General features: G+C 41.7%; 1 protein-coding gene and 1 pseudogene across 2 annotated transcripts in view; one reads left to right on the top strand and one right to left on the bottom strand.

Moving 5' to 3' along the window:
* The window catches only part of SLCO5A1 (solute carrier organic anion transporter family member 5A1), a 120,579-nt gene that overhangs the window by 12,170 nt on the left and 86,264 nt on the right, over positions 1–22,145 (top strand). The gene's annotated exons all lie outside the window — the stretch shown is intronic.
* On the bottom strand, positions 1,835–4,554 carry LOC114514774 (annotated as a pseudogene).

The raw sequence follows: 22,145 nt of genomic DNA, 5'->3' as shown, positions 1-22,145 counted from the left end.
CATGTGAGAGGCAACCACACATTGATGTTTTTCTCCCTCTCTTCTCCTTCCCTTCCCCTCTCTGGAATTAAATAAATAAAATCTTAAAAAGAGGAAAAGAAAACATTGAAATGAGGAATTCTGGGAAACTATAAAGCAGTTAACCAGCATTCTAAAGCAGAGCTCACCAACTTAATAATTAGACCTCAAGAGGAGATGTAAGATAAATTTAATTAGGGGTTATAAGACCTAGAATATCTCTTAAAATAAATAAGAACTTAATTAACTAAAAAACACAAAACCTGATATGGTTTTATATCTGGGGTATAACAAGGGCTATTTTTGACAGCAAATATTTTCAAGTGTTCTATAGATAGCAGCCATTGTGTTAAATTCTTCATCATCTTCATTTATGCTCAGAACAATGCCATGTGGCAGCTGCTTTTTTATTGTGGTACAAACACATAACCTTAAATTTATCATCAACCATGTAAAATGTACAGGTTAGTAGTGTTAAATATATTCACATTGTTGTATAACGGATCTCTAGTTCTTTTCGTCTTACAACACTGAAACTCTATACCCATTAAATGGTAATTCCCCCTCCCTTACCATGTGGCAACTGCCTTTCTACTTTCTGTTGGTATGGTTTTGACAACTTTAGATATTTCATACGAGTGGAATAACACCATATTTGTCCTCTTGTGACTGGCTTCTGTTGCTCAGCATAATGTCCTTGAGGTTCATTCATGTTGTCACTTATTACAAGACTTCCTTTTTAGGGCTGCATGATATTCCATTTTATGTGTAGACCACATTTTCTTTATTCATTCATCTGTCGATGGACATGTATGTTGCTTCCACTTCTTGACTATTGTGAATAATGCTGCTATGAGCATAGGCATGCAAATATTTCCTTGAGGTCCTGCTTTCAGTCCTTTTGTGTATATAACCAAAAGTAAGCCTTTATATAAAAAATTATATAAATTTTTATATAAAAATTTATTTTTAAATTATAGATGACATATTAAACACTTACCGGATATATGATTTACAATTATTTTTTCCAATTTTGTAGGTTGCCTTTTCACTCCCTTTATTGTTTTCTTTGATGTGCAAGAACTTTTATGTTTGGTATAGGCTCATTGTCAGTTTTTGATTTTGTTGCCTGTGCTTTTGAGTTATATCCAAGATATCATCGCCAGATCCAGTGCCTGGAAGCTTTTCCCCTATTTTTAAAAGGAACTCAATAGTGTTAGGTCTTGCCTTCAGGTGTTTAGTCCAGTTCGGGTTGATTTTTGTGTATGGTGTAAGATAAGGATCCAACTTCATTCTTTTGCGTGTGGACATTCAGCTTTCCAGCGTCATTTGTTGAAGCGACTCTCTTTTGCCTCATTGTGTGTTCTTGGCTTCCTTCTCAGAAATTGGCAGCTGCTTTTACTTTTTATGTTTTATAGATGCAGAAATCAAGATTAAATAATGTGCTTAAGGTCATCTAAAAAGAGGCAAAACCAGCATCCAAGCTAATCATCCAAAGCCTGAGCTTTAACTTTCAAAATTATGGAACAGGAAAAGGAGGGAAAAGTTTATAAACCTCTGGTGTGACTTTGACTGAGTTCTTAATTTTGTTATCTACAGAGAAGATGACAGAGCAAGGCTGGTGGCTTTTTATTTTTAATTTTAAAATTTTAAAAAGACATTTATGCAGCATCCTGATCAGACTATTACACTTGGCAATCAACAGCATGGGTGCAGAAAACTACATTAAAACCCTTTGTTGGAATGCTTCATACTTTCCACAGAACAGAAACTATAATAACATGTTATTCAATTTGTCACAAATACAGTCCTGGAGTTTTGCCCATTCACATGAGTATTGTCTAAAACATGGCTTCTTTGTGGCAGCTAGGCCCTGCCACCACTGTGCTTGGCTGAGTTCACAAATCTGTTGTAACCTGTAGCTTCCCTGTCACTTCTCTGGCTCCCCTCTCCTGCTAAGTGTTGTAATTAAAAGCTGGCAGTAATTAAAACCTCTGCCACTGCCACAGCTACTGCTGCTGCTGGAATCTCCATAGCCACCTGGGTGTCAAGGCTTGGCAAAGCATTAGCCTGCACCACCACAGGGGCCAGAGCTTCTGCCTCCAAAGTCTCCTCCTTTCATGGGTCCAAAATTTGAAGATTGATTGTCGTAATTGCCAAAACCGTTGTAGCTTCCACCACATCCAAATCGCTTCCATCATTACTGAGTCCATTATAACCATCCCCACTGCCACCATATCCACCACCACCATGGCTGCCACCAAAGCCACTTTGCCCACTGAAGTTTCCTCCACCACCAAAGTTGTCATTCCCACCAAAACCACCTATATGACCACCTCCAAGGTTTCCAGAACCACTTCGACCTCTTTGGCTGGATGAAGCACTGACCATCTCTCGCTTAAACAGGGCTTTCCTTACTTCACAGTTGTAACCATTCACAGCACGGTACTTCTGAATGACAATCTTGTCTACAGAGTCATGGTGATCAAAGGTTACCAAAGCAACACCTCTCTTTTTGCCACTGCCTTGGTTAGTCATGATTTCAATCCCTTCAGTTTTCCCGTACTGTTGAAAATGATCCCTTTGGTGATGCTCTTCAGTGCCTTCTTTAATGCCACTGACAAAAATCTTTTTCACAGTTCAGTGGACACCAGGTCTTGAGAGTCTTGAGACAGCCCTCTTGGTTCCGCATCTCTTCTTCCATCCACCTTGTGTGGCCTTGCATTCCTGGCTGCATTCGCTTCCTCCACAGTGTGGTACGCGACAGATCCAAAGAATCTGGAGTGCATGGAGTTTTGATTTCTCCTCACCACAGGGTCTATGAGTGTTCCCGATTGCTTCACATGGCTCCTCAGACTCTCATCTGTTGCTTCAAATGTCAAACCTCCAATAAAGAGCTTCCGTAGCTGTTCCAGCTCTTTGGGAAACTCTGACTTAGACCTGATGACTGCAGGAGGGCAGACTTCAACGATGCTTACTCGGCGGCATCCACGGCAGAAAGGAGTGTTCTAACCAAAGTACCTCTCAAGGCTGATGGCTTTTTAGATTTCTATTGCCTCTTAGGTTCTCCAATTCTTTGCCTTTTTAGCCCTGGTTGATATCATCTTGTCCTGGAACTTGGATCTTGGCTCTGGAGAGGATATGTCTTTCAGGAGCTCTGCCTTTCAGAAGCTAGTCTCTTGAGCAGATCCTCCAGCCCCTGGTGGCTTGAGTGATGTGGCCATGTGACAGCTGTCTGTGGGGAATCAGGCGTTCCTTTTGCTCCTATTTCAGGCAGCTGCGTATTACCTGATGGGGAATTCAGTCTTCTTCCTGTCCTGGGAATTATGATTGCTCGTGGAACACCATCACCCTGCAAAAATGCTAATCCCTGTACCTAATATAACTGAGAAAGGCAGGTGCAGGTTACTCTTACTTAGAAGTACAGAGCATATTCACATAATTAATATTTTCACCATGGTGAAATGACATACTTGCAAGTATATGAAATTGAATTGTCCAGCATCTGACTTATTAGCATGAAGAAATTCTTAGCCACAATACTAATCTTGTCGGGTATTTTCCTATTATTTTGGCCTTGAATTCTTATCAAGGAAATAGAACTTGCAAGTTTTTGTTTCTGTTTGTGAAGAGAGGGGAGAACTAAGTGACAAGACTGTAGGTGGTAATGCCAGACTTGAGACTTGCTGGCTGCAGATCAACTTCTGATTAATGTATAGAGGTGGACCAACCGTCCTCATTTGCCAAGTGTTATTGGGTTAGTGATATTTGCCAGTATCTTGCCTAGCAATATGCTTATGTCCCTGGTATGTAATTCAACTGGATGGGGGAAACTTTCCTGACTTGAATTGCATTTGAATGACTTTCCTTTAGGTGGAGGACAGGGTAAATTTTAACAAGATGCAAAATCTTCCTGAGGTCAATTGGGAAATTATCCTGTGCGAAAGACTTACTTAAAAATATATATAAATCTTAGGACAATGATTTGAAAATTGATTTTGCTAGCTTAAGATGTCTCTAGTTATTATTTCATTTCTGTGAAACTCTCAAGAGAAATTAGTCTTATTTTTTTAATTGGTCAAAGGAGAATTTTTATTACTTTTCATACAGAAAACTCAACAGTGCACATTTAGCCCAGCTTGGTAGACAGTTCCTTAGCCTTGGCCTTTCTGGCTTGGCGATACGAGCCACTGACTTTGGACCCAGGATGTGCCTCCTGAGTGGTGGCAGATCTCATCATATCTGTCATTGTAATGGTTCGGAGAGCTTTCCACCAACTTAGCCAGAGCTCCTGTGTCTTCCTAGTTAACCTGTGTGAAGGCCACGGTGGTGCAGGTGTTCCTGTGGACTAGATGTCCCAGCCCAGCCTTCCCCTTGATGATGCGGTAGGGGACACCACCTTCTGGCCCGGGGTGGGCAGGAGAACACCAGCTCAATGGCATCCATGTCATGTGCAATCTCTACCAGCTGGGCTTTCTTGTTCTCCACCAGGATCATGACAGTATTAACCCCTGCTTGAAGGACAGGTGGCCTCATGGTGGGGACATCTTCTTTGCTGGCTGCTTTTTTCTCAGCCTGGGCCAGCAATCTCTACTTCTCACGCTTTGTCTCGGTTGGTCCTTGTGGGCCAGCTCGAGCAGGTGCATAGCTGTTCAGCAGTCCAAGGTCTGGGTGAACTGGTTAATGGCAGGAGGCATTTTCAGACGTTCATAGAGAGTAACCCTTTGCCTCAGCAGCCAAATGTAGCAGGCCATTTGACAAAGTGAGTGAGGTCCCTTTTGGGCTGGATGTCCTGTCTGATGCCAAAATTCTTAGGCCTTTTCTCAAACAGGGGATTTACAACCTTCTTGGCCTCCTGCTCCTTCACAACAGCAGGGGCCAGCATCACCTTCTTCCCCTTAGCCTTCTCTCCCCTTCGGCATCTTGGGCAGCAGGAGGAGAGCTTACTTTCTTTAGGAATAGTAGTGGCAGTGGTAGCTAAAGGCAAGAAGGGAATGGCAGGGCAGTGCCCCTCCCAATGGCTTGGGATCCATTGTTTCAGTTGTGCAATGTCCTCTCTGCACACTTTCTTTCCTCCTATGTTCTAGAGCCGTTGTGTCTGGGAGTGGCCTGTGGGATCATCACGTGCATTCTCACGGGACCCCCTATTTATTCACTTGCCACTTTGGGATGACCAACTTAGGACTTAAACCTTCCAGGTCACCCATCTTACAGAAGTGATAAACCAGCTATAGAAGGCTAATTAGTAATTTGACACAAACACAACTGTAATTATGGACATGACTTAGACCAAATCACATCACTTTTAGGACCTCAGTTTCCTTTTCTGTAAAATGATCTTGTTTGACAATACCAGAAGACTTCTTATCTAATCTACGGTGATTTTTTTGAAAGCTTGATTGGGGATTGGAGCATGGGAGTGGGTAGTCACTGTATACCATATACTGGATTTTAAAAACTAACTGTAAGAAGTGGATCCTGATCTCCAAGGAGTTTACAGTCTAGTTTGATTGTGTATTTAGCACCATCTATTCTAAATGATTTGAGATGGTCTGTGGGTTGTGTGACCTCTAGCAAGTCACTCGACATCTCAGGGTTTCAGCTTTCAAATTTGTAAACAGATAGAATTGAATTAGAATCTCAAAGGGTCTTTCTGGGATCAAGCTCTCTGATTTCTTCTGGCCTATTGTGTCATAGTCCAGAAGCTAGCACATTCAAGGCTGTTAAATCTTGTTGCTGCTGGGGCTGGTCAGCCTTGGGTTCGAATCCTAGTTCTGCCAGGGCCAATGTAACCTGGGGCAGGTTCTGTGGCTTCTCTCTGTCTAATCCTACCTCTGTTAACACCAGGATCATTGTGGAGTAGTTGTGAATTAAGGCGCCTGATGCACTTAACACAGGCCTGGCACATGATTAAACACTCAAAAAAGTGTGCTGTCATTAAGTAAAAAAGTTAACCCTGTTCAGGAAGAGAGTGGTGTTCGCTTTCATTGCAGCTGGCAGGGTACAGCTCCTCTCGTGGCTTTTCTGTGCAGGTTGCCTGCCTCACAAGCTATGTTCAATGTACCTGTGTTGATTGCCCTGCCTGGGTCCTGTGCGTTAGGCTGGCCCTGAGCCAGGAGGAACTAGAATGTGGGTTCTGTGACATACCTCTTTGGAGGCATCCCCCTTCCCCACCCCCACTATAATGCATGGACTCTGTGCTTCCCTGGGTCTGCATTGGCTGTTATCTTCCTTCAAGGAGACAGTGATCCCAGGGAGAAGAAGACAAAGCTTTTAGGTTATAAATAGCTTCCTGATCAGATGCTCTTGCTATGGGCTTCTGATAATTATGATGATGGGAGCTGCTGGCTATAATCAAGTTATTGCTAAGGATCCTAGGGAGGTGGCCCTATGAACATATATTCCTGGGCTATTTTCACGCTTTTCTGTCCTATTCTAGATTTAACACTCTCTGATCAGGTCTCCAGCCAGCAAGTTCTGGTAACTTCAGAGCATTTTGAGGTTCTTGCAGGGGACCTATGACTCTCATGAATAGTCCACTTCTATCCTGGCTCGTGTGGTTATGATAGATGGGGAAGTGGGGTAGATGATGTGAAGGAGCAGAGAGCCAGTGCCTGGGAAATACAGATATGGGCCTTCTGGATCTACTTCTCTCAGAGAGGGCACACAGTATATGTGTGCGTGTGTGTTTGAGTTAGGGGTGCAGGAGGAGAAACAGAGTGAGTGGAAGAAATAGCTACATTGCAGGCTGCCTTCATGCTGCCCCCTCAGAAATATGACCATACCTTGCTATCACTGCAGTAGGAATTTTTGCATTTCTCCAAATCCTTAGTTTTCACTGGTCAAATGGTAGTTTACCGATTATTCTCAACGTCTCTTGTTGTTCCTTCTCTCTCTAACCAGTGAGTTCATGGCCTATAACTCACTGCTCCATCAGAGTTTGCATGGCAATAAAGGTCTGATTAAATTTTGTTTATATTTAATTACACTTATAAAAGGTTTTACCTAAAAAGTTGAAAGGTGGTGATGTCTTAAAAAAAGTTTGGATTCATATCAATGAGCCATGTTCGTGCCATGATGTCACAGGCAATGCTCAAGTCATTACTATTTGTTATTAATTTGCTTTCTGTCTTTCCTGTGTGCACTGGCCCTAGCCCCCTCCCTATCCACTTTTGAGGCTTTCAGCTACCTGTAATAATACCTATCGACTGTCTCAGAAAAAGTCTGCAGGCTCCACTTCCTGCCTTAAATTCTCAACCAGCTTGCTCTGCCCTACTGCCTCCCACTCATGTTCACTGCCTGGGACTTATTTTCTTCTCCTTACCCTGTCCCTGTGGATTCCACTGGACTCTTTCCTTGGATCTTAATTCACCAGGATGCTGAGCTTTGCTCTCTATTAGTGCTTTCTGGCTGCTGGCCACTTCCCCTGTATAAAGACTGCTTGCTCAGCTCTCAGAACCTCTCTGGGGCCTGGGGCACAGAACTCCCTTGTCTTGGCGTTAATTCTGACATCAAACCCACACACAGGTGCTTCCCTGTATATAGCTCATCTCCATAGGGGTTATTTTGTGTTTGTGGTTGGTGAACTCACTGGGTTAGGCACAACCCAGTTTTAATGAGGCTCATGACCATGACTTTTATGCGAGTTAGTCACCATTGCTCTGTCCCATAATGCACTGCTACCTTGTTCTGTCAACTTGCAAATGAGGTTATTTACTGACCTCTAAGAAGCAGGGAATAGGAGCAATGCTCACCCATCCCCATTGGAAAGAACAAACGCAAAAACAAATACAAAATCCCCCTCCTAATCCCCCACCCCCTCCAAAAAGCTCCACTGCAAGGCCATATATTCTATATCAGTACACAAAAATGTATTATAATAATAGTAAAAATTAGCTTGGCACAATAATGATGCTATGGCAATTATAATCATCACCTTGTAAGTACCGCAGTCCTGCAAAGGCAGGGTGTTTAAATGTTCTGACCCAGATGGTTTTAAATGACTGGAATGATTCTAGGTCTTTTCTAGTTTCTTTTTAGCATGTTTGACTACATTCTGATAGATGGCTTGTCTTTTCTTGTTTGTTTCAAATTTGTATGTCAAACAAAATGTTCACGTGTTTTCTTGGCCATTGTGTTTAGGTCAAAAGAGTATTTCTTTTCTTTTTTGGTTTTGATATCCTTTCATATACCCAAAAGATGAATTGTTACTCTATCTAAGTTACTAGGCTAAACAGCACATGCTGATTATCACACGTTTTCTTAAGGAGTTGATTTCAGATTATGCTGGCTCAGTTTCGAAGCTGTAGGTTGGTCTTGCTTTAAGAAAAACTGATATGCAAAAATAAAAACTTAGAAAACATACATTTTTTCATGTGAGAAGGTGAATTTCTTACACTATAATTCATTTTTTTTGCTATTTTATAAATTTCTTTAGCTATGGTTATAGAAAACTTACCTGGTCTGTAGCTTTTAAGAGTATATCCATCCATTCAAATCTCATACATGTATATTCTTTAAGAATTTTTTTCATTAATTTATTGGGGTGACATTGGTTAATAAGATCCTATAGATTTCGAGTGTACATTTCTGTGACACTAGATCTGTATACCGCACTGTCCACCTGCCACCTGCAGTCAAACCATCTTCCATCGCCACATGTTAAGTGCCCTGCAACCCCCATGCCCCACCCCCTTCCCTCTGGCAACTGCCACATTGCTGTCTGTCACATACGTGTATTCTAATTCAAGATATTTATTTCTTGCTGATCACAGAATTTAGCTAGTAAGTGCCCTCTCTCCCTTCTGAGTTTTCTTCTCCTTTTTTTTTTTATTTGACATCATCTGTGATTTTGATTTGAGGGCTATTAGTAGTTTCATAATGTCACAAATCAAGCTTGCCACTAAGTCTGTGGGTTCCCACTGGGACCTTCCCTAACTCCTAAAACATTGTTGGTTGATTATTATCCTTTGCTTCAATTTACTCCTGCTGATTAAAAGACTTTTGACTACTCTAATGTGAGTCCATCTGAATTCATGTTTCACAGAAGACCCTGGAAGGCCTACAGTCAAATGTCTACCTAAGGTTAATTTGTCTGCTCATTTACTCAATGAAAATTTTTTCCCAAAATGGTTAGATATTTTATCACTGATTTTATTACTTAATTTGTTATGATTCATTCTTTCTTTTGTATTATTCTTTCATTAGAGATTTTTGTTAGCTATACTTGTGTCAATATAATTTGAAAAATTCATCGGTTTCTTGGTTTTAAAGAAAATTGCCAGTGTGTTAATAGGCACGGTCACTGATTTCCCCTGTGACTTTGTACAATCTAAACCTACTGTGGTGACTAAATATCAGTTTTGTAAATAGTATAGATATGTCAAGGTTTGTGTTAACAATGCTAGTTCCTAATGGGTGAGTTTTTAATTTCATTGTTGTTAAAATTAGGGTTTTAATGACCAGTTTATTTATTCACCATTTTGATTGTGTTTTTACCCACTTAATTTCCAGAATTTCTTCTTATGAGATATTCCTTTTAGTTACCTGTAAATTATTTAAGTTAGAATAAACTCAGTATATTTCACTTATTAACCTCCCCTCTATGTTCAGGTTCTATTAAACGTGCTTTCCTTCTTTCCAGCAAAGGATTCTTCTACTATCAGTACTTTGACAGGTTTCTTTGTAGCTAAATAATCCTGTTCTCATAACATGAGAGCATTTTTCTTTTTATTAGAACTAGAATTCATTATACCAAAATTTTCCAATGAACTTCCACTTTCTCCCACTCTACCTGATGTATATTGTTTCTCTGATAAATGAATAGAATGTGTTTAAAGTTTCTACTGAAGCTCACAGTGGCTTATGCTTCTGAGATGCACAACTGCCTGTCAACCAGATAAATGTAAGACTTTGAGACACAGGCACCATCCCTTCAGCCAGCTGGGTATTAATAAACTGGAACCGTGTTTTGATATTTGTTAAAGGGAGGCAGCATAGGAGACTGGACAGGAGTCGGGGTGAAACCTGACGCTGGAGGCTTGGAGTTAGACGCGGTTCCGCCACTTAATCATCCTGTGATCTCGAGTCACCCAGCTGCTCTGACTCATCTCCTGCACTTGTGAATAATGACTTGTACTCTACCTGTGTTATACATGTGGCCGTAAGAAGAAATGAGAGAATTGAAAACAATGTCCTTTCATTCAGCAAAGGTTCCTAGAAACACACCCTGTGCTAGATGCTGGGGTGTGACACGAACCAGCACTGCCTTCGTGGAGCTTAGTCCGATGGGGAGACAAACAATGTACAGGTAAAGGACAAGCAATTACAAACCCTGCTAAGTGCTATAAATAAACAGAACCACATGGCATTGCATTTGGACAGGAAGTATTTAATAAAAAGATCCCTAGAGGAAGCCATATGTAAGCAAAGGCTTAACAGATATTGGAGAACCGTGACATGGATAATGTAATGTCAGTATATAATTCTGATGTCAAAGACCTTAGAATGGGCTTCTTTTTTCAGTTTTGTTTATTCATTTATTTTATTCTTTAGATTCTATATGTTAGTGAAATCATATGGTATTTGTCTTTCTCTGACTGGCTTATTTCACTTAGCATAATTCCCTCTAGGTCCATCCATGCTGACACAGAGATGTTGGGATCCTAAATTTTTTTTTATTTTTTATGGCCAAATAATATTTCATTGGATAATGTACCACAGCTTTTTTGTCCGCTTGTCTATTGATGGGCATTTGGGTTGCTTCCATATCTTGACTATTGTAAATAATGCTGGATGAACATAGTGTAGAATGAGCTTATTAAACCTATCTGATGATCATAAAAATGCAGACTCTTGGACCTGCCTGCATGGGGCTTCTGATTTAGTAGGGCTAGGGTCACTTTCTTGCATCTGTACTTTTTAAGAGCTTCCCAGATAATCCTGGGACACTGTTGTCCCAGAGAAATCCTGGTCAGAAACGACAATTTCCTTTCAAGAGAATGACCATGGCCTAGTCTTCTTTTACCTTGTTGCCAATCTGCTGAGTGCAGTTTCTTACCTATTCTCTACCTTTTTGAAACTTCTGTGACAAAGGGCCTGGGCCTCCCCAACACTGCTGTGGAGCGGGTCCTCCCTTCCCAGCAGGTGGGGGAAACTTCTGGATGCTGTTTAAGTAGGAGAAGGGAGGTCTGTTTCTGGTGCATGTATTGCAATTCGGGTACATAATATTGTATTCTTAAGTAGACTGTTGTGGGTTGTTTTGGAAATTTGAATGCTTTTGGTAACTATACCTTTTGGAAACATTCAGAAATCTCCTGCAAAGGTAAGCCTGGAGATTCCTCACAGCAGAATTTGTCGTACTTTTCTCCTCTGCCTAATGTATATAACTTTAATATTTTAGCATGTCTTTAATATAATTGAGTAGTTTTAAATATGGAATTAGTACTAGCTCTGATGTTGGGATCCTATCGTCTTAGCAAAGCTCAGTCTGAGGTCAAAAGGCACCAGGAGTCCCTTCCTCTTTTCTCCCCCCTCCTGGGGTGTTCAGGAGAGCCAGCAGCAGTGTATTTGAGAACAGAGTAGCCGCTGGGATTTTACCAGTGAGAGGCTGGTTAAGAAATTTGTTTGTTTTCTATGCTCCAAATGACATTCTGTAAAGGTTGGTTATTAGCAGTCCAGTTGAGTTTAGTGGCTGCTAGAACATGTCTAGTGGCAAATATTCTTTGGAACATCGCTTGTTCTTAACTGGAGAATGAATGGTCTGAACAATGATTCTTAGTAGTCTCAGGGTCTGAGCTGTAGGTCGCCTTTTCTGCCCAGCAATTGCTGCCTTTAGGACCACCTAAACCTGAAGCATGCTGGTTGTTCCTGGTGAGAAGGAATTAACATGTGGTCTCTGGACACATTTATCTTTATAAAGCACCTTGGGATTATGAGGGGTCACCCTTTATGTGGGAAAACCCAGACACTTCCAGGTTCCTCTGGCAGGGGGACTTTCAGGTGGGGTGAGTAACTCACCAATGGGACTGGCATGCCTGTTCACTTCTCCCTGAGCTGCTTCACTTCTGCTTTTGCCTCATTTTCACCTCATTCTGAGGCTAGGGGCAGCCTGGGCAGCCTCCGCTCTGTGTGCTAACAGCTATGGAACAGATGACGCCTTCCCTGGTTTTCTTTAAATAGACTGCAGCTTGTAAAAGACAGGGAAATAAACTCAGAAAATATAAGAAATTGATTGATTTCTAAGGAATAGATTTTAGATCCTAACAAACATGCCTTGCTTCCAGCTGATTTTGTCCTACATCTTCTCTTGGGAATTCTAATATCTACACCCAGTGGATAGTGAAAAACTCAAATTTATACCTGGCCAGGTATAACATCTACCCTGGGCTCTGATCTGCTTCACAAGGAAGGCACATCTTATAAATATTCCTTTTCCTAGATCAAGATTCCTGTATATCAGGATTTCTTTGTGGCCGTTCCCTCCCTTCTTCTTCTCCCCGATAGGGCAGTGAAGAGGTGAGGGTAGGATGTGCCTGGCTGACGGAATCCCTTGAGAGGTGTAGGATGGTCTTTTAGCTAGAGCTCTGGGTACCACAGAAACCAAGGAACGAGTGCACGGTGTGAGATGCAGGTGTGGTAGAGAACAGGGGAGGGAGCGTGCAGAAACATGTAAATCCCGCTCTCCTCTCACTGAAACTGGAGATGACGAGAAGATGAAACATACACCCATCGGATAATGACAGTGCAGTTCCTGTCATTGGATGCTGTCAGGCTCCCAAGAGGGAGACAGTTTTTTGGCTGAGGCTAGAGGAGTCCACCTTTGGGGGGGCGGGCAGGCCTGGGCTGGTCTGAAGAGGGTGAGAGGGGCATGATGGAAATAGAAGACGAGGAAGGGGGAAAGGCATGGTGTGGAGCTTGTAAGTCTCTGTTTGGCAGGAACCGAGAGTCTTCCTGGGCGAGCATGGACTGTGTGTTTGGGCCAGATTTCGGACAGCCTAGAAGGTGCTGTGGCTCGTAAATGATACTTTTACTTCAGGCCTTTTGACCCAGCAAAGCTAGCTTGATTTGGCATCTTTTAGTCCAACTTTTATGAAAAATTGCCCCATTCTCCATTTTCACTTAACAGAGAATGAAAATAGGTAAATTGAGAGCATGTAAATCATCCTCTGGACTGTTTCTCAATGTTAAGATTCATTGGGTTTTCTGTATTATCATTGGGAATATAGTCAAGGGAATAATTTATGATGAGAAAGTCTTTCTTTTTGTGTGTATATTTCTTATTTTGAGGAAAATAGTCTCAGTGAGAGCTTTACTTGTCATAGGGTAATTGATTTTTCTAAGTTCAGGGGGACATTGGGTGTTAATCAGGCTTTATTTTCATTGTAGGGCAAAGCAATATGTTGCCATATATGATAATTCTAAGACTCTAAGGAAACTTGACAAATTAGTCTATTCCCCTGTAAAATGCTTGAAGCACCTTAAGGGAATTGCTCACAAATAAAGGAATTCTAGCATTTCCTGGGTTGCATTTATCTTAAAAATGATTGAGACCAGTGGTGTCCAGCCTTAGCAAGCATTGGAGCCACCTGGGGGGCTTGTTCAGACCCAGGCTGCTGGGCCCCTCCTCCCCTCAGTGGGTCTGGTTTTGTAGGTCCAAGGTGGGGCCTGAGAATTTGCATCGCTGTCTAGTGTCCAGGTGATGCTGGTGCCCCTGGTCTGGTGACAACTCCCTTTGTTCTACAGGACACTGGTTTCACAGGCTTTGCTAGTTGGCTCCTTAGTTTATCCATTCAAGAATATCTACGGTAAATCCCACTCTTCTCAGACAGCATTTTAGGCGCTGGGGGTTACAGCAATGCCAAAGACCAATCCTGGCTCCAGAAGCCTCTATTCTGGTGCAAGAGGCAGTCACTGCATCATGTTACTGGAGGCAGGGATGAGGGCTGTGAAGAGAAGGACACCAGGTAGGACCCCGGAGGAGAGTGGGGGTCAGGAAAGGTCTCTTTGGGGAGACAGGTTGTCTAGGCAGAGGTCCGGCTGGTCAGAGGGCCTGAGGCTGGGAAGGGTTGCGTGTTTGAGGCCGGTCTGACTGGAGTAGAGGGAGGGAGCAAGAGGAGGGGGAGCTATCAGAGAAGGAGGTGGTCACTGATGAGTCACACATGAAACGTCCCTGTTAACCACATACATCCAGGAAACGCTGGTCTCAACAACATTAAATGTTTTTCCTTATTGCAGAATTTCTTAAAGCCTTTACCCTGCTGAGAGCCATTACACATTTCCAGGAGAGGACTAAGGCATTTAGTCTTTCTCAAACTTAAGACTATCACAAAACGCTTAACCCCGTAGGTATCTCAGAGACTGGTGTTCTTTGAAATCCTTTTGGGGAGTCTTAACCGTGTGTTTTCCTTCCTCATTTTCCAGCCAAGGAAACTGAGGAGCAGAGAAATTAAATGACTTGTACAAAATAATGAAGCCTGAGGGTGACATGGTGTGGTGGAAAGAACGCTGAGTTTGGAGGTGGAAAACCAGATGGGAGCTTTGCCGTTCGCTGTAACACAGTGTAAATGGGGGGACCTAGCACAGCCTCCTGAACTCTGTGGGTCTCATGAAATGAGGGGATTGCAGTGTCTCTCTCTAACGACCCTGGAGTCACTTGGAGTGTGTGTGGCTACTGATTGTATCATTTGTTTTTTTGACTGCTGAGTTTGTGTCAGCTGAGGCAAAGGAAAAACATTGGGTGATACATGTAGATATATTAATCAAATACTACTATTTAGATTCTTTTTTTTTGCTTGCAAATGGGTACACTTCCTGAGCTAGTAATTAAAATAAAATCTGCTAGAGAATTTAAAACTCTAAATGATAAAATGTTGGGAAAGAAAATAAGAAACATAGAAAGACAAAGAGCTATCGTAATGTACTTTGCTGAAGAATGTTTTAACACAGCTTTTAATTTTAATGAAATCATAATTGATTTGAGTGTAAATAGTAAATCACAACAGACAAAACTTACCTTTTTCTTGTGTGCTTTCTGAGGAACTGATGAGGGAAGGGCAACCAAAATAAGACTCGGATTGTGGTCTGTTACTCGCTTAGGTCATATTAGACCGGAGCTCTCTGGGCTCATTTTCCTTGAGGATTTTACAGCTCTCTTAGTTTAATCTGGCATCATAAATATACCTTTACAGCTTAACTAATTTCAACTATATTTGCCTTAAAAGGGGTATTATCAATAGATCTTTGTCAAAGTATGGTTTGGGACTGAGGGCTCCAACACTCATGATGAACCCCCTGTGAAGTCACAGGTGCTTGAAGGTGTGGGTCCTCCCTCATTCTGTGCCCTTGACACAGGATACTCCTGGCCTCCTTGTGGTTGGGTGGGGCTATGTGACAAGTTCTGTGACCAAAGAGTCGTGTGTAGTAACAGGTGCTACCTCTAGGCCAGAGCACATAAGTGCCAGGACAAGACCCTGTAGAGCCTTCTTTCTCTCTGTCACGGGACAACATTCTGGTGCCATCAACTTGGGTTCTGGAATCAGAAGTCATGGAGCAGGTCCCCTAGGTGACCCTCGATAGATTATTAATTGTGAGCAAGGATTAAACCTTTGTGTTTAATTCCTAAAATGCTTTGGGTTGCTTGTTATAGCAGCATAATGTAGCCTCTCCTGACTATTGGATTCAGTGAACTAGGGAAATCCAAAGAGACCGAAGAATAAATAGCTACTGGGAAAATAATTATTTCAATGAAAAGAAGCCAGTTGGCAGCCTACCCTTCCTCCACCCTCACCTTAATGGACTTTTCCTAAGGAATTCTGCTGTTCCTGTGAGCAGCAAACTTTAAAGACTAAAAAGTGAATGAATGGGTATAGGTGTTTATATTGATAAATATTATATAAGCACATAGTGCACAAGGCAATATATTGCATGGTGGCTAAAATCCCAGGTCAGGCTGAGTTGCCTGGGCTTAGTACCTAACACTGTGTTACTCTGGGCAGGTTTCTTAAGCTGTCTGGGCTCTAGTTTATCTGTCTGCAGAAAGGGAAGATAATTGTACCCATCTCATAGGGTTGTTGGAAAGAATAGCTTTATTAATGTATGCCAAGAGATTAGACTAGCACTTGGAATATACTAGGCAGTCACATCTGAGCTATTTTTTCCTTCTCTGCCTCCTCCCTTCTCTTCCTGTTATTATTATTATTGACATTTAAAAAGAGGCCGAAGGACACAGTGTTGAAGTAGTCGTCTTTGAGTAGCAGGATTCTGAGTGGTTTTTATGTTTTTAATTCTTTTTTTGATATCAAATTTGCAGTGAACTTGAGTTCTTTATAAATAGTTCAAATACTTTGAGGCACTCCTCGGCTCATCATTACTGGGGAAACAATCCAACTTCTAGCTTGATGTGGAAGATTCTCTACTTTTGCTGTTTCCCTGCTCTCCCCAATATTTCATTTTTACCTTATTGATGGTCTTTTTCCTATCATGTTTCTGTGCACAAGTGCCTTCGCCCTCCTGTTCCCTTTATGTCCAAATTTTACTCATCCTTGAAGATCTTGCTTAAATATATCTTTGTCCAAAGTGTTCACATTTTGGCCTTTGTAAATTGCAGTGGTACTTTTCTGTTCATTGGCAGTTAATCAAACACCAGTTTGCAATTTTTTTTTGTATTGAAATGATATTAATCTCTGTGTCTTTTAACATTTCATGTGTTTATCTCCTCTCACCAACTAAACTGTAGTGTTTCTGAGGGTGCTCACTGTCCTGCAGAGGGTGAGTGATGTAAAAGATATTGATTGATGACACTATGTATTCTTAATATTTAATAGAAATAGATGCTTGAATAAAAAGCCTGCTTTTTTAAAAAAAGAAAGGAGATTTCAATTTAGATATTTTATTTTTGACTTTGCTATATTTGACTTTGACTTTATAATGTTGTTTATCCTGATGGTCTGAGCTTCTTTTAATGGTCAGATCAATATTTGCTCGACTTTCTCTCAAAGCAAGCCTTCTGTGACTTACTGATTAAAAAAGGCCATTAAATTGTTGAGTATGTAGGATTTTTTAAACGAAATAAACTCCAGCTAGTAAAATCAGTGACAGGGAGCTTGTGACCCAGATACTACTGCACGAAACCGAAACCGTGAGCTCCTGGATGGAAGGGGCTGCTTCTCAGGCATCTCCCTGGTCCCAGTGCCTGACACGGTGCCTGGCCCATGGTGAGTGCTGAATGTGCATCACATGGAAAAACTGCAGGCCAGCACTGCAGACTTGGAAGGAGGGAAAAATCACTTCTCACACATGTTCAATGTATTGAATATTTGTTGTGAATTTATATTTTTCTTCTCCACGAACAAACAAAACACAATTTTTAATGGCTGCAACTTAACAACCAAATGCTTTCTTTAAAAAAAGCTTCCACTTTCTGTTCTGGACTGAATTATGTGCCTCCAATGTGAACAATGAAGTCCTACTCCCAATGTGATTGTACTGCAGTTAGCGCCTTTAAGCAGATAATTAAGGTTACATGAGGTCAAAAGGGCAGCACTCTAATTCAGTAGGACTTGTATCCTTATAAGGACAAGAAGGGACAGCAGAGCTTTCTCTACCCACATGTGCAGAGAGGAAAGGCCATCTGAAGACACAGTGAGGAAATGGTCATCTGAAAGCCAGGAAGAGAGGCCTCAATAGAAACCAATCCTGTTGGTATCTTGATCTCAGGCTTCTAGTATAGAACCATGAAAAAATAAGTTTTGGCTCTTTAAGCCAGCCAGCCTATGGTGTTTTGCATGGCAGCTTGAGCTAAGACATCTCCTGACTCAGTAAAACCACATGTTGGATTTATAGTACCTACTCATTTTATCGTGATTGCTGGCATCCTGATTTGCAGAGATTTCACGGTTCTATTTCTCCTGCCCTGCAGAGCAATAATGCTGGCTAGCTATATGCATACCCTCGCCTCCAACTTCTGCTTCCTTGAAACCTTACCTCAGGACACCCAAGGCTGGCCCTTCCCAGGTGGTGGGTGGTGATGGGAGCCCAGCCAATAACAAAGAGAAAGCAAGTGGTTGTGATCAGAGAACCTTTGGGCTTGGGGACTGAAGGGCAGGTTTAGGAAGCTTCAGCTCTGGACCATTTGGTGGCCCAGAAGAGGGAAATCCCAGCCCTTTGCTTGTCCTCCCTCCCTCCCTTCTTCCATCCCTCCCTCTCTCCCTCCCTCCCTCTTTTCCACCCTCCTTCCCAGCCTTCTTTCTTCCTTTCCATTAATGATGTTAGTACATTTGAAGGGAACATGCAATAGTGTAATGGCAGACTTGGCAATGGCTCTCTGCTCTCTTCAGATGCCCTGTCATGCCTGTCTCTGGCCTTTGTTCTTTCCAGTTCCCACTTTCTCAGTTGCTGAGAGAACTTCTTGAGTTATACTTATGTTTATGGCCCCTCAGAATATTGAAGGGCTTTCTTCACCAATCCACCTGCCTGCTGACCTTCACCCTGAGTGTCCTTGACCTTTGAACATCCACGTTGGTTCTCCTCCTAGGGTTTTGTTTTGTTTTGTTTTCGGTCACACACCCAGCACTATTGCTTGTCGTGTACTGTTTTAGAGAGTACAGGTCAAAATTTTTCACAAAACACACAGTAAATGGACAAAAGAGAAGCCAACAACTGTGTAGACACGTTTACTCCGGTCACGGCTGAGGGTGGCTGTGCTATATGGTGGCTTGAGCTCTTTGGCCAAGAAGAACAAGGAGTGTAGGATTCCAGGCCAGTTTCTACTGCTTGAAAACAAAATGTGTTTCTTGGGTGATGGAGATGCACACTGAGAAAACTGAAATAGATTATTATATGTATACACATAAATGTATATGTTTGAGGAAAATTAGGAGACATAGTATTTAGATGGATTCACACTGTTTGGTGTCCCTAAATTCAGTATGAATGTATTCCAGGGTCATACTAAACTACTTACACTCAAATACTTGCCTTAGGGTCTGCTTTTTTATAAATATATTTTTTACTTTTATTAGCATTTATTTCATGCTGAATTCACTCCCAGGCCACAAGTTTTTGTTTCTTCAGTTTCTTCTGGAATATATTTTTCTTCTGTGCAGCCTTCTCTTCTGGTTTAGGAACAGTCTGCGCTTTTTTGGTAGGATCGTTTCTCTCAGTGTGGCAGGGGGAGCTCGTGTGTGCATCAGCCCACCCGTGAGCTCTGCAAGTTCTGCGCCACATCTTGGAAGCTTTGTTCTCCTGGATGTGCTCAATGACTAGAGCATCTGCATCTAAACCCTTAAGTGCAGCGTTACGCTCTGCATTTTTAAGCACGTGCAGTAAAAATTCAGCTCTCCTTGGGCCGCCCACCCTGTGTCCAGCCCCACTGTTAGTCCAGGGCACACCTACCAACTCCACCATTGTAATGACAGAATGGCACATGTCGCTTCTGTAAAGTAACATCCTTCAGATTCTTGGTGGCTTTTTTGATGTGCATACCCTTGATGGCCTGGGCAGTTTCACAGGTGCTCTTAAAATGAACATGAACACTTGAACCTGTTGATTTGCATGGTTTTGTGGGTTTTTCTGATTCAAGTGAACAGCAAACCATTTCAGAGTTCACATCAGTTTGCTTTTGGGAAGAGCTCTTAGGGTCTGCTTCTGGGGGACCCCAGCCTAGGATGCCTGCTACAGTGAAGACTTGCATATTCATTAGAAGATAATTTTCAGTTGTACTAAGACTTTGGTTTCAGTTGGCATGCTGCCCTTGTTCTGTAATTAGAATGCACAGTCAGGAAGCATCTTATTTAAAGAATAAAATGATCATACATCATATTGTTACAATATCTGATTCATTGTTTGAACTAAATGAATATTAAAAATGATAATTACACGTGTGATCTGTGTATACAAGGGTTGTTAGAGTGAACTGTTTACTGGAAGGTATAAGAATTATTATTATTACCATTACTCTAGCCTCATATATTATAATACTTGTGACTCCTGGAACATCCTGTTTATAAAAAAAATCTCATGAGATATAATGTGGGCTGGCAATTTGCAAGCTGAGGGGGCAGTGTTTGGATGAGAACTAATCCAAATTACTAGGGTAGAGGTGGAGTGAGGAGCCTGGATCACTTAAGCTGCTTGTGCTGACCACAGCTGAGGACGGGTAATGCGATTTGCACAGGGTCTGCCTGCCTGTTTTGGACTCACCGAGTTACTATCCAATTCAATCTGAGCACTTGGAGCCCTTTCACAGCCTTTTATTTTTTAAATCAAGCCTTTTTTGTGGCGGCAATTAGAATAAGCATAAATTTCATAATTATGGGATAAGCATATAGAAATTCACGAAAAGAAGAGAAGCTGTTTTAAAGGGATGATTGTAAACTTACAATTTTGGTCAAATGAGCAGAACAGGTGAATAACCTAAGGCTAGATCCTGTGGCTTTCTAAGTCTCCTGAAATCATATGAAATTATGTGGTTTTGTTTTTAAATCTACCTCTTGACTTACCATGCAGTGCTTTAATCATATTAAATCCTATAATCAGAGAGAGAGAAGTAATGTTCAAAAAGAGGAGGCCGGTCAAATAAAGGGCTAATAACAATTTGGGCTTAATCTGAGAGTTAGGCGAGTGTTTTTAAAATTTATTTCATTTTTATACTTTTAATTGAATTTATTGTGGTAGCATTGTTTAATAAGAAGCTTATATAGGTTGCAGGTATGCAGTTCTATAACACACCATCTGTATATTGTGGTTCACCACCCAAGTCCAGTCTGCTTCCATCACCACTCTTCTACCCTCCCACCTGGTCCCTGGGGGGTTTCTTAATTGGTTGAGTAAAACACCCTCTGGGGGACACATAGCTGGCACCTGACATCTGTTCTCAGCTTCCTGCTCTTGTAATAATAATTGCAAATATCATCTACTGCTACTATTCCTCTCCTATTAATTTTATATTCTATCAATAACTTTGAAATATAAAAGTTAGTTTTGCAACTCATTTTATGGAAAAGTTAGGTCTGATTTGATAGAGGCTGGTTTTTAAATCATACTTAGCATGCACATTCACTCATTTTTGTTGCAGAAACAATAGCATGCTTGAGTTTGGAGTGCCATTCCACATTCTGCCGGGGGGGAGTTACCTAGTATACACCATTATCCACCCTCTTCATTTTGTAAAGTGTGAAAAATTCTTAATTGCAAGACACACGTAGCCTCGAGTCTGGGCTCAGGGATTGTGGACCCAAGTTCATGTTATTATCTCACATGGACAACCTTGATTAATTGCAACAGCACAGAAGCAAACTCGGATGCCAGTGTCTAGGGCTGCCTGCGAGGCTAATGGCTTTTTTCAGTTCAGCGGTAGCTGCAGCTCGGTCACGATCATCATGTGGTGTAAAGAGGTTGGATACTTGAAGCCAATCAGTGTTAGTCATAGGGCTCTCCAGAAAAACAGAACCAATAGTATATATGTATAGATTTATATATAAATATTAAACAAGGAAGTATATGAACTTATATATATTACACAAGATCTGTCCAGGAAAAGTTCAGTCATTGTTAATATCATGAGAATGGTTTGTGCAACATTAATGTAACCTGGCAGCCAAGGAGAATGGACCAGAATGTGCATGTGTGAACAGTGATGTTCACTGTGCTAGTCAGTGGGTGTAGTGGATGCCATTGAGTGAGCCTGTGTACTGTGTGGCCGTTGCATTCAAAATGACTAAGTAGAGAAACAAATCTGCATCACATTTTGAGTCAAGCTTGCACATTTCTCCATGGAAACCATTCGGATGATTCAGAAGGCCACAGCTGTGGGCAACTGGTGACTGGCAGCTTCATCACGACAACATGCCCACTCATGCATCACGTCTCATGCAGAGATTTTTTGGCAAAACATCAAATCATCCAGGTGACTCAGCCCCTCTACAGCCCCGATTTGGTATCCTGAAACTTCTGGCTTTTCCCAAAACTAAAATCACTTTTGAAAGGGAAAAGAGATTTCAGAACGTTGATGACACCAGGAAAATACTACGGGGCAGCTGATGGCAATTGGGAGAACTGTGTGAGGGCCCCAGGTGCCTACTTTGAAGGGGACTGAGGCATCATTGTCCTTTGTACAATGTTTCTTGTAT

The sequence above is a fragment of the Phyllostomus discolor genome, chromosome 7 (genome assembly GCF_004126475.2).
Source record: "Phyllostomus discolor isolate MPI-MPIP mPhyDis1 chromosome 7, mPhyDis1.pri.v3, whole genome shotgun sequence".
NCBI lineage: Eukaryota > Metazoa > Chordata > Mammalia > Chiroptera > Phyllostomidae > Phyllostomus > Phyllostomus discolor.
The sequence above is the reverse complement of the archived record's forward strand: the minus strand, read 5'-3'. Positions and strand labels throughout refer to the sequence as shown.